The 14,007-nt window shown below is 46.7% G+C and overlaps 1 protein-coding gene across 7 annotated transcripts in view; it reads left to right on the forward strand.

Moving 5' to 3' along the window:
- Positions 1 to 14,007, forward strand: part of LOC147021831 (uncharacterized) — a 329,285-nt gene that overhangs the window by 43,747 nt on the left and 271,531 nt on the right. For 4 of the 7 annotated variants that reach the window (XR_015060952.1, XR_015060953.1, XM_085892216.1 and 1 more), the window contains exon 4: positions 12,839 to 12,983. The exons of the other annotated variants lie outside the window; for them this stretch is intronic. The gene's annotated coding sequence lies outside the window, so the exon portion shown is untranslated. The remainder of the gene's footprint in view (positions 1 to 12,838; positions 12,984 to 14,007) is intronic. 7 annotated transcript variants of the gene reach the window in all.

A 14,007-nucleotide genomic window follows, 5' to 3' on the forward strand; every position in this document is an offset into this window, starting at 1 on the left:
AACACCGGGGAGTTCCCCCCATGGCACCTCCCCTGAAGCCCACATGTGGCAGGCTGGCTTCCCGGGCCCCTTTCCGAGGGTCACCCGTGCCCACAACACTGCCCACGCGGCTAACAGCGCCCCGGGCCCCCGCACCAAGCGGGCGCACCCGTGCCCACTACGCTATCCCGGCCCCCCATGGGCCCATGGCCTACCGCGGCCGACTAGCCTGGTGCCCGGGGTACCCACTCCGCGATACTCACCTTTCGTAGCCACGCTCCCAGCCCGTCAACAGGGCTCCTGCACCCCTCCAAACGGGTTTCGAGCCTACACTCCCACCAACAGCAAAACGACTTCCATTTTTCAATTTGACTAACCCAGCTAACTCACTTTACACTGACCCCGGGGTCCCTTGGGCGGGAGTCACTCCTCCCCCCAATCACTCATCGCACCATGCATTCCCCATTCGCTCCATTCACACAGACCCGCTGGCCTCACTCACTCACCCAGCACATGTACTCACTCAACTCACCAACTCTTCAACACACACACCGCTGAACTCTGCCATCCTTCTAACTACCTCCCCTAACTAACCCGTGCTCCCACGTCGTCCCTTAAACTACAGCACGTTCCTTTTAACACTACGTAGCTAAACTATGTCCCCACTACACATTCACTGTCTGTCACTGTCTCCAAAATAATCCCATACTCCATTTTCCCAACCTAAAGCTCACTAAATCCCTATAGCTAATCCATTCCACGGGCCCCATGAGGACTTACCCCTGCTCCATGGAGCCGGTCTAGCTAAGCTAACCCTTCCCCCTAACTAGTTTCATCCTGTGCCCAGGTAAGGGGGTCTTCTACCCCTTGCCCGGGAAATCCTGTTCACCCGAAAGTGAGGCTTGTTTTTTTTTTTTTTTCACATACGCAGCACCAGCGCGGCAACTCGCAACCTGCGCACCAGCGCGGCAATTCACAGCCGCGCACCTGTGGCGTGACGTCATGGCAGCTGTTCTCGTCCCTCGTTCGTCTTGGATGGTACCATCCGGCAGGGATTCACCCTCCTGCCGGATTCCAACCACACACGCAGCCATGACGTCACCCGGCGCATAAAAAAACCACAAGCCCCACGTCTCGAGGGGTTCCCCACACATACACATGTGCTTTGCCCGTTGGAGCTTAACACACACGCCCGCGTGGAGAACCCGTCCGGTCCAAATCCGTAATCCTGCCTAAACTATGTCCGTCCGCGGGATCGGCAAATCCACCGCGTGCGTTTCCGGACCGGGACTCACTCCCGCAAGCGAGCACGTGGGGGCCTCGTGCGTTGCACAGCACGGACCTCGCGCTCGCTGCTGGGTGAACCCGGCACGGTCCCCGAAACAGCTGCACCCGCTACTCGGCTTTTGTCCCTCTGTCGCCGTCGTCGCCATTCAACCCACGCACACCTGCGTGTTACGACGCTAACACACCTCTCCATTACATTCATACCGGGAGACGTGGCTGCATGCTCACACATGCCGACCGACATCTCCCTCACATACCGCTCTCTCACACACACGGTCTCCCTTGCACTCGGCCGTTCACTCACGCATGCCACCTCCCTCGCACACGTGGCTCCACTCACTCGCGGCCTTCCACTCACTCGTGCCATTTCCCTCACACACTTGGCTCCATTCACTCGCGGCGTCTCATCCACACACGGCGTGCTGGGAAGCATGCCCTTCGGCACACTTGCCACCACACTACTCGCACACGGGGGCGCACTCACACACGGGGACGCACTCACACCTTGCACCACACACACCGGGACAACCACACTAGGGATTCGTGTCCCCACAAGGGTCTCCGGGGCCTCTATACCCCCCAAGCTTTCCGTGCACCTGTCCACAGCACTTGTCCCCTCAACCTCGCAAAGCACGACCGAACCCACCTGGTCGTGACTTGCCTCAAGGGGGCATACTCCCTCCCCTCGTTCTTGGAGGAGGCCATCCAGCTGCTCGCACTGGGTCTCTACCCAGTCCGCCAGCTCACCCCCATTGTCCTCCACTACCTCTGTGTGTGTGTGTGTGTGTGTGTGTGTGTGTGTGCGTCTCTAACCTTGTCATTATCATGCAGTCTCTCCTCAATTTTTTCTGTCTCCTGTGTCTCTATACATTTTCTCTCCTTGTTCCTTATTTCTGTCTCTTCCTGGTTCCTTTTTCCTTCCCATCTGAGTCGTTCTTTCTCTCTGAGCCCCATTAGCTGTTCGTTCTCCCTCCAGAGCTCCTCAATCTCCGTTGACTCCAATCTCGCTCTCCGTTTTAGTTGTTCAATTTCACACTCATATAGTTGTTGTTTTCTCTCCCACTGTTCCTCCTGCTCTTTGTTTTCCAATCTCATTGTTTCTTTCAATTGGCTCATTTCCTTCCTGTGTTTCATTTGCTGTTCTCTCACTACTCTTCCTAGTTTCCTCTCCTGTCCTTCCTTCTCCAGTTTCATGGTTTGCTTCATTTGGTTAATCTCCTTTTTGTGTTTCATTTGCTGCTGTCTCATTACTCTTCCTCATTTCCTCTCCTGTCCTTCCTTCTCCAGTTTCATGGTTTTCTTCATTTGGTTCATCTCCATTTTGTGTTTCATTCGCTGTTCTTTGTCTATCTCCTCGCACTCCAGCCTCGCCTTTTCTTTCAATTGGTCAACCTCAAATTCATGTTCCTTTTGTTTTCTTTCCCATTGTTCCTCTCGTTCTTCCCTCTCCAATCTCCTTGTGTCCTTCAATCTCCTGATTTCTCCTTCCTGCTTCATTCCTTGCTCCTTCAACTTCTCCTCGTATTCCAACCTATTTTTTTCCTTTTGTCGTTCAGTTTCAAATTCATACTCTTTCAGTTTTTTATTCCACTGTCTCTCTTGTTCCTTGTTCTGCAATCTCGTTGTTTCCTTTAATTGAAGGATTTCTTTCTCCTGTCTCATTCCTTGTTCTTTCAGTACTCTTTCTTGTTCCTCATTCTTTAATCTGGCCTTCGCTTCCAGCTGTACGATCTGTACAGTGTGGTTTCTTAACGTTTCATTTTTCGTTCTCTTCCTTTCCTCTTTTAACACTATCAGTTCTTTTGGTAATTCCCCCTCTTTGTTTTGGTGTTTCTGTAACTCAGAAGCTTTCTTTTCCAATTCTTTTCTCATCTCCGCACCCTCCGACCTTGCTTTGGCTTCTAACTGTTCTTCCGGCTTGCGCTTGTGGTTTTCTACCCGTCTTCCCAGTTCCTCTGTCTCCGTTTTTACCTCCAGTCCCAGATTATCAACTCTCTTCGTCATGTCTTGAAGTCTTCTCTCACACTCCACCGTTACGACCTTCAATCCCTCCTTTGTCTCCTCCTGGCTTTCTTTTAATTTTTCTAATACCTTCTTTACCTCATGTCTCGTCTTACACGTCTCCCGAATTATTTTCTCACCCGCCCCGACCGCGGGCTTGACAGCCGTTGCACTCCCTCCCGTTGGTTCGGAGTCTCCGCCACGTGGCATCGCCATTTTCTCGCCCAAGGTCCGAGTTTCCTTTCCCCATGCCTTCATGTCTGCATTAATTTCATCCATTTTGTTTTCCATCTGTTGAGCATTCGTCTTCATTCCGTTGCTCATGCTTTGCACGAGTTCAATAATCTGCCGCATTGTCACCTGCCCTGGCCACTCCCACTGACTACATTTAGTGGTGTAGTTATAATAAAAAAAACCGACCAGATGAACGGCATTGATGCCTTTCTCAACCTTCTTGTACGGGTTTCTCTTGCACGGTGATCTCGTCCTGAGCCATGGATTCTACATTACTATTACACATACCTAATCCACCCGGCACCCGCTCGCCTTGAGACGCCATCTTATTTCTCGTAACGGGTTAATTTAGCTCGCTCGTAATTTGGAGGGAATCGGGGGTCGCTCCTCTCACCCCTGGACCGATTCCCGTGAATTTAGCTGGAGACAGGAGAGTCCGTTTTCCCGCTCTCCGACACCAGTGACGCGAGGAGGCGGATGGGTTTGTGTCCCACGACCTGACACCAGTGTTGCGAATTCGCGCCCGCCGGCGTGCGAGCGGCCACGTAACTCGAATCGCGGCACGTCGCCCACCGGACGGACAATTCTGTCGTGACCCTCTCGGACTAACGCCGGGAACTAGTCACGGGTGGGCCTTTCGGTCTCACCACGATCGTGCCAATCGGCCCCCCGCGTGGGATAGGGTTGTTCGCCAAATTCGACCTACCTAAGTACCCACACGGAGGGTAGACCGGGCGATCCCACCTCGCCGCAGGTCGACCCCGGACACGGGCCACTCTGAGCGACCCATTCCGTACTATCGGGATAACCGAGCGGTGTTATCGTCAACCTCGATGGTTCCGATTAATTATCGGGCGTATTTAGCCCACTACCACCCTTTACGTGAAGTAAGATTGAGATTCAATTAAAGAAAAGACGAAGCGAAACGGGAAAAACAGTTCAACATAAGGCACATTTATTCCGCGAAACACGGAAAGCACACATATACAATTACAACAATTATGCACCAAAAGCAATTGCAACAAAAGAAATACAACAATGCAGAGATACTACCGACTATGCGAGCACACGGCAACACTTACACAGTTTTACTTTACAGACGGCGCCGACAACACATATACTCAAAAGCAAAAGAAAAGGGCCACCCTCAACGACAAGGGGACAGACGGGCCTGTGGGCGTGAGACCGGGTGGAGCCTACCCGTCTTGTGATGAGCCGCAAATGTGGCGGCGGTGCCCCAACTCCGCGCTCCTCCGCGGGTTTCGTTGGCACTGCTTGGAATGGGGTGGGAACGGGGCCCCCTTTCCGCACTATCTCAGCGCGGGGGGGAAAAAGGGGGGAATTGTTGATGCTCTGGGGAAAGAGGATAGCTGGCTTGCTTGGGTCCCGCGATGAGCGACTTCACTGCGACCTCGACCGCGCTCCCGGCTTCCCTTCTCTGCAGCTCCCCGACAGACTCCGACTCCGACAGACTGACTCTCCTCCAGACCCGTCTTGACTGCTGCTGTCACACTCCGCCGCCGCCACACCCCTCCAACTCGCCCGAGCCCAAAAACTGACTGAATTCGCCCCGCACTCGGCGCTTTATAGTACGGCAGGAGAACCCATATGCAAATTTCCGGATCAGGATGAGCTCGGTGGCAGAGCCACGCTCGCCCATTGGACGGAGGAAAAGTGGGCGTGAACTTCCCCTGATCCTCAAATTTGCATATATCGATTCTACTCCGACGCGCCTGGAGGCGGGGCCAAATCGCCCTGCGCTTGCTGATAGGACGGATCAGAAGTGGGCGTGTATCATTCCTGATCTGACTTCTCCTCGGAAGGCCGCTTTTTGCACCCGCTGCTCGGCGCGCGCCCTGTACGAGTCCAGGACAGCCTGACGCTCTGTGCCCACAAGCGGTGCGGGAATGGCCGCAGAAGGAGAGGCAAAGGTGGTGGAGGGTCTAAAGTGGCGGTCCCTGGCCACGGTGACGCTTGGAATGGCGGTGATGCGATGGTTGCGGGATGGTGTGCTGTGAAAGTAAAGGTCGTGGCTGTTGGCATTGTTGTTGTTGTGAAGCGGCGTTGCGGTTAGTGGTTGTTGTGTGATGGTGGTTGAGACGTGGTTGGTTCAAAATAAAGACAGAACAGAAAAACGGCTATCTTAAAGGGTCGCAGCCCGAATGAATCACATTTATTCCCTCTAAACAACGGGTTTGGGGCTAACTACACATGTACTTACAGAGATATCTCACCTACGGGACCTGAATGGTGGTTTGCGAATTTCCTCAACCACAACAATATATATATATATATATATATATATATATATATATATATATATATATATATATATATATATATATATATATATATCATGCATCAATCCATGTCATTGACAAAAAAATAAGATATATATATATATATATATATATATATATATATATATATATATATATATATATATATATATACACATCATGCATCAATCCATGTCATTGACAACAAACTATTATTTATATATATATATATATATATATATATATATATATATATATATATATATATATATATATATATATATATATATATATACACACACAACTCTGGAAAAAATGAAGAGACCACTGCAAAATTATCAGTTTTTCTGGTTTTACTATTTATAGGTATGTGTTTGAGTAAAATTAACATTTTTGTTTTATTCTATAAACTACTGACAACATTTCTCCAAAATTCCGAATAAAAATGTTGTCATTTAGAGCATATATTTACAGAAAATGACAACTGGTCAAAATAACAACGATTCAGTGTTTTCAGATATCAAATGAAAACATGTAGACCTGGTGTACACAGGATGGTGTCCTGAAAAGGATCCTTGTCATCTCCAACGGATCACCATGTGATGTGATTTCACAACTGCAACAGATTTCACATGATATCGTCCACAGCATGGATTACAGGACATTCCTGAATACTACAGACAGAACTTTGCTCTCACAAATATAATGCACTTTTATCACTCATTTCTCGAAGAGGCCCACATTATCGTTCATTGGGTCAAAAATGTTCGATCATGCATCAATCCGTGTCATTGACAACAAACTCTCATTTAGTTGTGTTCAACAAGGAATACTTGTGTCTTGGTCAGAAATATTCCCAAATACTGTATTCACGTTTAATTACCACTTTCTCACTGAAACAACCAATCCATGCTGTGTCAAGTATCATCTTACGGGACTGCCGCTTTGGCACGAGGGGCACCATCGGTTATGTATTCCGATGAACTCTTGTTATTATGCAGAGTAAAACGATGACCAGATGTTCTGCAACCAGTTGTTGTTCCCTTACTGGGACAGACCTGTGTTGCCATTTTCCAGCAGGACAATGCCCTTCCACATGTTGTAAATGTTACTTTGATGTTGCTGCACAGGCTCCCATTGTCCAGATTCCCAGAATCTTGCACTGGTTGATTTGTGTGGAACGTCTGTCACCTTTTACACAATCTCCTGTTGACAATATATAAATATATAAATATGTATATTTTTTATATATTACAATCATGCTAATAAGTGGGAAGCACATGTATAGCCATTCCATAAGAGAACATTGCTCACCTGTTTGATAGAATTCCCCATGTTTGTGAAGATGCTTTCAATGCCAAACAATGCAAATACCATACAGTCTAATGGAAGAAAGCCCATGAATCAGTGATGTCATACATCATCTGTAAGGGTTTTTTGTCTTTTACATCGAAGATACAAAGTTGCAACCATTTACTTTGAAGACCAAGTTTAAGTTCATTATCGTGGACCAATTATTTTGTGATTGAGGACTTTCAAAGTTCTGGAATTGATATTGACATCGAGCTGACCACATTCATTTTAACACGACACTGGACCACAAGTGCACAGAGATGGACCTGGCTGCACCTCAATTGCTATGTGTGAGCTGCAGGGTATGTCACACAGCACGGTCTGAGCAGGATGGCAAATGGAGGTAAATTGCCCTCTGAGAAATGTCATGGTTGTATTTCTCTTTCCAAAAATTTAATGCCTTTACAGAAGTGCTTTGCAGAGCCGTTAATAAAGATGTGGTATATTCTGTGTTATGCTCGAGAAAAGCGAGACTACTCTTGATTGATGAAAGAGGGCCATGTAGGGTGTCAGTGCATGAGACATTGTACCTATTTTCTGCAGGGAAAGCTGAAGAAGAGAGTACATTCAGTTGAATTGATCTTTGTTGTTTGAAGTTTGAAATTCGAAATGACAGTTCAGAAGCATTTTTATTATGTACGAAAACACCAATCAATGGAAAAAGAATTGCTGGTGTTTTGTTCTATTTTGCGCAAATTCCAGTCATTCTCAGTTTTTGCAAAGAAAGGAAGTATCAGTAAAAATCAGTTTTTTTCGATTGTTTGTAATTAAGAATGAGACATCAGTGAAGAAGTGACTAATTTTGAGGAGCATTTCATTCCACCTTGAGTCACTACAAAGGTGCTGCTCTTTGAGAAATCGCCTTTGACTGCTCTTGACTTGTGATATAAATCTGATGAGCATTTCATCAGATCTCGTAAGCTATTTCTACAAGGTTGCACTTGCATTCCTGTAGACTGCTCACTATTTTGGGTGCATCGTTGAACCACAGCATGCCACTGCCTGGCACAACCAATCACAGGAAAGGGTCAGGCATGACACAGGTGGGAATAAAGATAATGCCAATTTGATGTACATTTGAGATGAGAGCATATTTATTATCCATTCTGGTCTGGCCTAAGACGTGCAAAGAAACCAATTTTGTGGTGTTGCTCAATGTAATGGTGAGCTCATGAAATGTAGCAAGAAAGACTGCAATCCCTTCTTTGAAATGAGTGTCCTTAGGAAAGGCATCTGAGAAAGTCGTGCGGCATACAAAGTCCTCGTCTCAAGTAGAAAGAATAACATTGTCTGATGCTTCAGCTCAATTACTAATACAACTAATGGTTCTTTATTGGCCCAGCTATTTCCAGCTTATTGTGAGGTCTGCTGGGAAACGTTTTTGGCTGAGGTCTTTCACGAACCAGCTGGCCAGGCCTGACGTTCGAGTAAAGGTGGCAGGAATTTGTAATTTGCAATTTGCTCAGGGTGAGGATGATAACTCGCCTAATCTTCATGAAGGAGACGGAGGAATCTTTAACATCCACCACCAACCAGTGCTGGCAGACTGGTCCTCCGGCTAACATCCGTCCAAGGGACGGCACACCCATTGATGCCTCGCCCTACCTGCGAAACACCAGCATGACAGTTTATAGCTAGGCCAAGATTCAAACCCTGGCTAGATAACTCAGAGGTGAGTGAGCATACCTCGAAGCTATCCTGCTGGCTCCATATGATGCCTCGTCCTTATACGTTTTTTAATGTCTTGAAGACCGAAAGGCACAAAACGCGATACAGCGTAACAGTGATGAACTAAGTCATGGCATTAATTATTAAAGCATTCCTTGGCTGAAGCCTCAAACAGGCAGGGAAATAATTCTGCAGACAAATCACGTGTAACGACAGATTTCCTCCAAACTGATTGCACATAACGGAAACAAACCGAGAGCCCAGCCAGGTCAATTTAGCTTTGCACATGCAGGGATCGGCTGCTAATGCATGCTGAACTTTAACTACAAAATCAAATATATGCTGACACATGAGGGCTTTCACGTTGCGATTACAAATGAGAAATGTAAAATACTGCCTTATTTTGATATTTCTTTGCAAGGTACATTTTGCATTCTGAAAGGCTGTCTAAGATTTTCAGGTCTCATTTGCATCGCGCTTAATTCAAGTTTTGGAAATATTTCCACGCTTTGAATAGAGAGCATGGAACGTGCTGAAAGGTGCCCTCATGGGTATGTATGAATATTAACCCGCAGCAAGCAACATTTCACAGTCTCTCAGTTACCTGTACATTAAGGCAACGTCTACATTTTATGTATGCAAAATTTTCGGATTTCTATTACTCCTCCTTTGTGTTTCCCTCATCCACACATCTCCCCCTCTCCTCCCCCCATGACCCTTCCCTTCATTGCTTCAATATATCCCCACTCTTCTTCGGTGCAATGCAACATCTATAATGAAAAGTCTGTGATAAAGGCCAAGCAGCCAGTGGTTAAGACACTGATTTGTGAGAATGTCCACTTAGACGCAACACGTACGAGTGCATAGTATATTGGAACACGTGCCGTGAATGTCTCTAACTCCCAGGAGCACAAACTAAAACATAGCCCCTTAAGATCTCATTTCACATCATTTTGTTTTAAGTAGACCTTATTATATAATCGTGTGGGTGTTGAATGATTATTTTGGAACGCTTCATCGATGTCTGTTTAAGTAATTCATGGCTTTGCAGGTTAATTTTTCAATAAGTATATTTGAGGCTCCTGTAAAACTTCACAGAAATTTATAAAGACCATTGGAGAATGTAGGGTGGTCAATACGTTGCATTATGGCTAATTCATCTTTAAAATGATCACAGGGTAAAGGTTGAAATATAATAATAGTGTCAAAAATAGGTGAGATTCAAATTTGCAGGGAATTTATTTGGGTATTCAATATAGCGGTAATCCACAAAAAAAATGGAAACACCTGGGTAAATGAGGGACACCATGCAACGGTTTCCACATAGGTGTGGCCTGTGTGTTAAGCAAATAACATCCCAGCATGCTTAGGGTCATGTATAAAAATGCTGTACAGGTCTGGTTACCTATAATTATGGCTTGCATGGCTGCAAGAGGGAAAATCTCAGTGATGAGTTTTTGCCCCCTTTTTAACCGCTTGTTCGCCTTGTTGTGTTTGTTCTGCATGCTTTGTTTTCCCCTTATCTCATCTATTTGTTTACCTTACACTTTTTGTCATTTCCATCCTGTGTGCGCGCGCGAGCGCGCACACACACACACACACACACACACACACACACACACACACACACACACACACACACACACACACACACACACACACACACACACACACACACACACACAGCTTTGAGGCTGCTGGTTGCATCATTGATTAGGGACGCTTCTATGCTGCTGATGCAGTGCCCCTACTTCCAGTACACTGGTGCTCATTTCACTAATCCCTGAAGAGTGACAGGCTGAGTCAACCCCACCTGATGTTAATTCAGCAGCCGACGAGGCTCAAACTCAGGACCCTGGAATCCCAAGCCAGCTGCCATAACCACGAAGCAAACGCCAGGCTTAGTCCTGTGTTTTTGTTCATCTTTCCCTTCTTGCTTTTCACCGGCTTTCCTTCTGGCTGGTCAGCCTTACCCACCAGGTAGGAAGGTAGTCTCGCACTTCCTTGTGACCTCACTTCCTCCCCTCCTCCCTCTTTCCTATTGTTGTTCCCGCCTTCCCAGGACTCCAACATGGCAAGTAGGTGCCATTACTGCATCCACTACAGGTTTTAGAAGGCAGGACCCATTCCACCAAGTGAGATATTTGGGTGGATGGTATTGTTGGGTGTGCTGGAGTTCAAGGATGAGGATGTTTATTGCCTCATCTCCTTGGCCTGCGGATTTGATGTATCCTTTCAGTCAGCTGAAAGGCTTGCCGAGTTTTGGGTGAGGTGGACTACTGCTCGGTCAGCTGGGTCTCTGACTGAATGAGTGGTCAAAGCCCTCTCTGACCATGAGAGGGTCATGACGGTCTGCCTCTGCAAGTGTGTTACTGATTATGATGTGCAGTATTGGTTGTCAAGATATGTTGAAGTGAAGACCCCACCATAGTATATCCGAAATTCTCTGGGTACATGGACTGCGACTTGGCAATATCAGGTTAAGTTCCGGATCAAGGTCAAGGATGGCATGGTGACCCATATCCCTAATGGGATAATCATTGGGATGGGCCATGCTCAAGTATTTAATGCACGACAGCTGAAAATATGCTGCAGATACGGACAGCTGGGCCACCGAGTCTCTGGGTGCAAAAAATAATTTTGCTCACAGTGTGGCCAGCTGCGATGTGTAAAGGAACACTGCACCTCTCAGGTGCGGTGCAACCTTTGTGGTTCACCAGGGCACACCTTCCACTCCTGCCCACAGAGCTACACTCGCAGGATGTGTGCGTCTGTGGGTGGGGGTTTGGGCATTGCCCGGGATATGGGTATGGGTGTGGTGTCTTCCTTGCTTGGTGTGTTGTCCCCCCTTCCCACAGAGGAGCTGGAATAGGAGGTGTAGCAGAGGGAGAGCAGGAGGTGGAGCAGGGTGTCAAAAAGGAGAGGAAGAAAGAGAGCGGGTGGACAGCAGGGAGGAGGCCGCAGTCCCCTCGCCCCCACGCCCCCAGCAATGAAGGACTTGGATGTGGTTGTGTCAGGCCCAATGAGCGGGGAGGGGAGGACATTGTAGGAAAGGTGGTTGCTCCGGTGGTGGGGTCTGAGGGAGCAACCTCATTCAAGAGACTCTGCTGCTGGGGGTTGAAAGCCATGGTTCCTCCTCAGAGGATGCAGGGATTGACACAGGAGAATGGACCTTGAACAAGTTCCGGAGAAGGGGTCAGGAAGGCATAAGACTACCTCCTCTGGGCAGGGCCCCATGGAATGTATCGTCTGCGGACTGTCAAGAAGAAACCTGTGGGGTGTAGAGCCCCCCCAGACATCAGACGACCCATCAATGGCCAGGGCAGAAGGTGGACACAATGCAGCAAACTGCGGGGAGGGTTCCCCAAGTCATCACTCTCCAATTATTTCCTGCTCCCGCTCCCGCTCTCACTCCAAAAGATGGAGCTCCTCACCCTCATCCTTCCCACCCCTTTCAGGCACAGCACAGGCAATGGGGATTGAAAAGGTGGGATAATTGTTTTCACTTATTGATTTGATTTTTCTTCACTTTGATTTCCTCTTTGATTTCTTCTTTTTCTGTGGTTTCCTCATCTTTCTGTATTTCTTCTGGAGTTCTTCTTTTCTTCTTCTTTGGTTTCTCCTTCTTCTTTGACTTCTTCCATTGTTCTGTTTTTTCTTGTTTGATTTCTCCTCCTTCCTCTTTTAACTTCTTCTCTTGTTCTGTAATTTCTTATTTGATTTATTGTTCCTTGGCTTTGTTTTTTTTTTGTTTTTTAAAAATGATTTTGTATTAATTTCTTGTTTGATTTTGTTGTTTGGTATATTGTTGAGATTTTTTTTTTTTAATAAAAAATGCTGAGGCCATTAAAAAAGCCATTCAATTCCCCCCCATCAACAAAGCACGTGTGGTCAGTCACCCAATGGTTTGATGAGCATGACACTGATGTTATCCATATGCCATGGCCTTCTCAGTCACCAGATGTGAACCCAATCGAGCATTTATTGGATATTCTAGAATGACGCCTGAGACTGCATTTTCCACCTCCCTCAAACAGGTTTAGGGTTGATTCACTTTCTGGTGGAAGAATGGTGCTGCATCCCTCCTGCAGAATTCCACATGCTGGTGGATGCGATGCCACGGCGCATGCAGGTCATACTGGCTGCACATGGTAGCCTAACGCCGGAAGTGACTTTACAAAGGTGTTTCCATTTTTTTGGTCCACTACCTGTACATCTGGTGTGGGAATTGAATTGCAATGAGACAGAACTATTTGAACAACGATGCTTTTTTTGTTTTGCTGCGATGGAATTAACTCTATATTTTGTTGAAGGTTTTATTCATAATCATCATCATCCTGTCTTAAATCCACTGCAGGATTTAAGTCCACCTCCTTCAACTGATATTGCAGGTTGGTGATATAATTTGAGCAGGAATTTGTAATTTGTTGAAGGTGCCAGCGATAACTCTCTGACGTTTTTGTGAAAAACATCATGGGAACTTTAACATCCACCAATAACCAGTGCAAGCAGATAGGATCTCCAGCTTAACGTCCTTCTGATGGATGGTGCATACATTGATTAATCGCCCTGCCTGTGAAACACCACGGTGACAGTTTATAGCTGAATCGAGATTCAAATGCAGACTAGACCACTCAGAGATCTCTGCAAGTGCATATACCTCTTGGTTATCCTGCCAGAAATGCTTTATCAAACCTAATAAGCGTGTGCGTGTGTGTGTGTGTGTGTGTGTGTGTGTGTGTGTGTGTGTGTGTGTGTGTGTGTGTGTGTGTGTGTGTGTGTGTGTGTGTGTGTGTGTGTGTGTGTGTGTGTGTGTCTTCCATAAGTCCAAAACCATGAAACCTAGCAGCCTGAAACTTTGTATGCATGCAAAGAAAACTCAATGGGAGTGCAAGAGTGAAAATTGGGTGTTTGGGTTAATTAAAACACCCCTTTTGAAGATAATTAACTGCCTTATTTAATTATATCCTCCATCAGGCGCATCTTCGGACACCTCCATTCTTCCTCGGTCACCTCGCTTTCCCTCGCTGGGGGTCTTAATTCGCCATTTTTTTTCCGGCTTGCACAAGAATGTCTTGAGTTGGAACAGGCCACAATGGTTTATTAATGATAAAGCACTCAAAATTTTGTTTTCTTCACTTTCCTCACTCATATCATCGAAAGGCCTCATCGGCATACATTAAAAAAATTCTGTATACATCGCTTT

This window comes from Eptatretus burgeri, chromosome 8 (assembly GCF_056783735.1).
Source record: "Eptatretus burgeri isolate ZD-2024b chromosome 8, Ebu_testis_v1, whole genome shotgun sequence".
Classification (NCBI taxonomy): domain Eukaryota; kingdom Metazoa; phylum Chordata; class Myxini; order Myxiniformes; family Myxinidae; genus Eptatretus; species Eptatretus burgeri.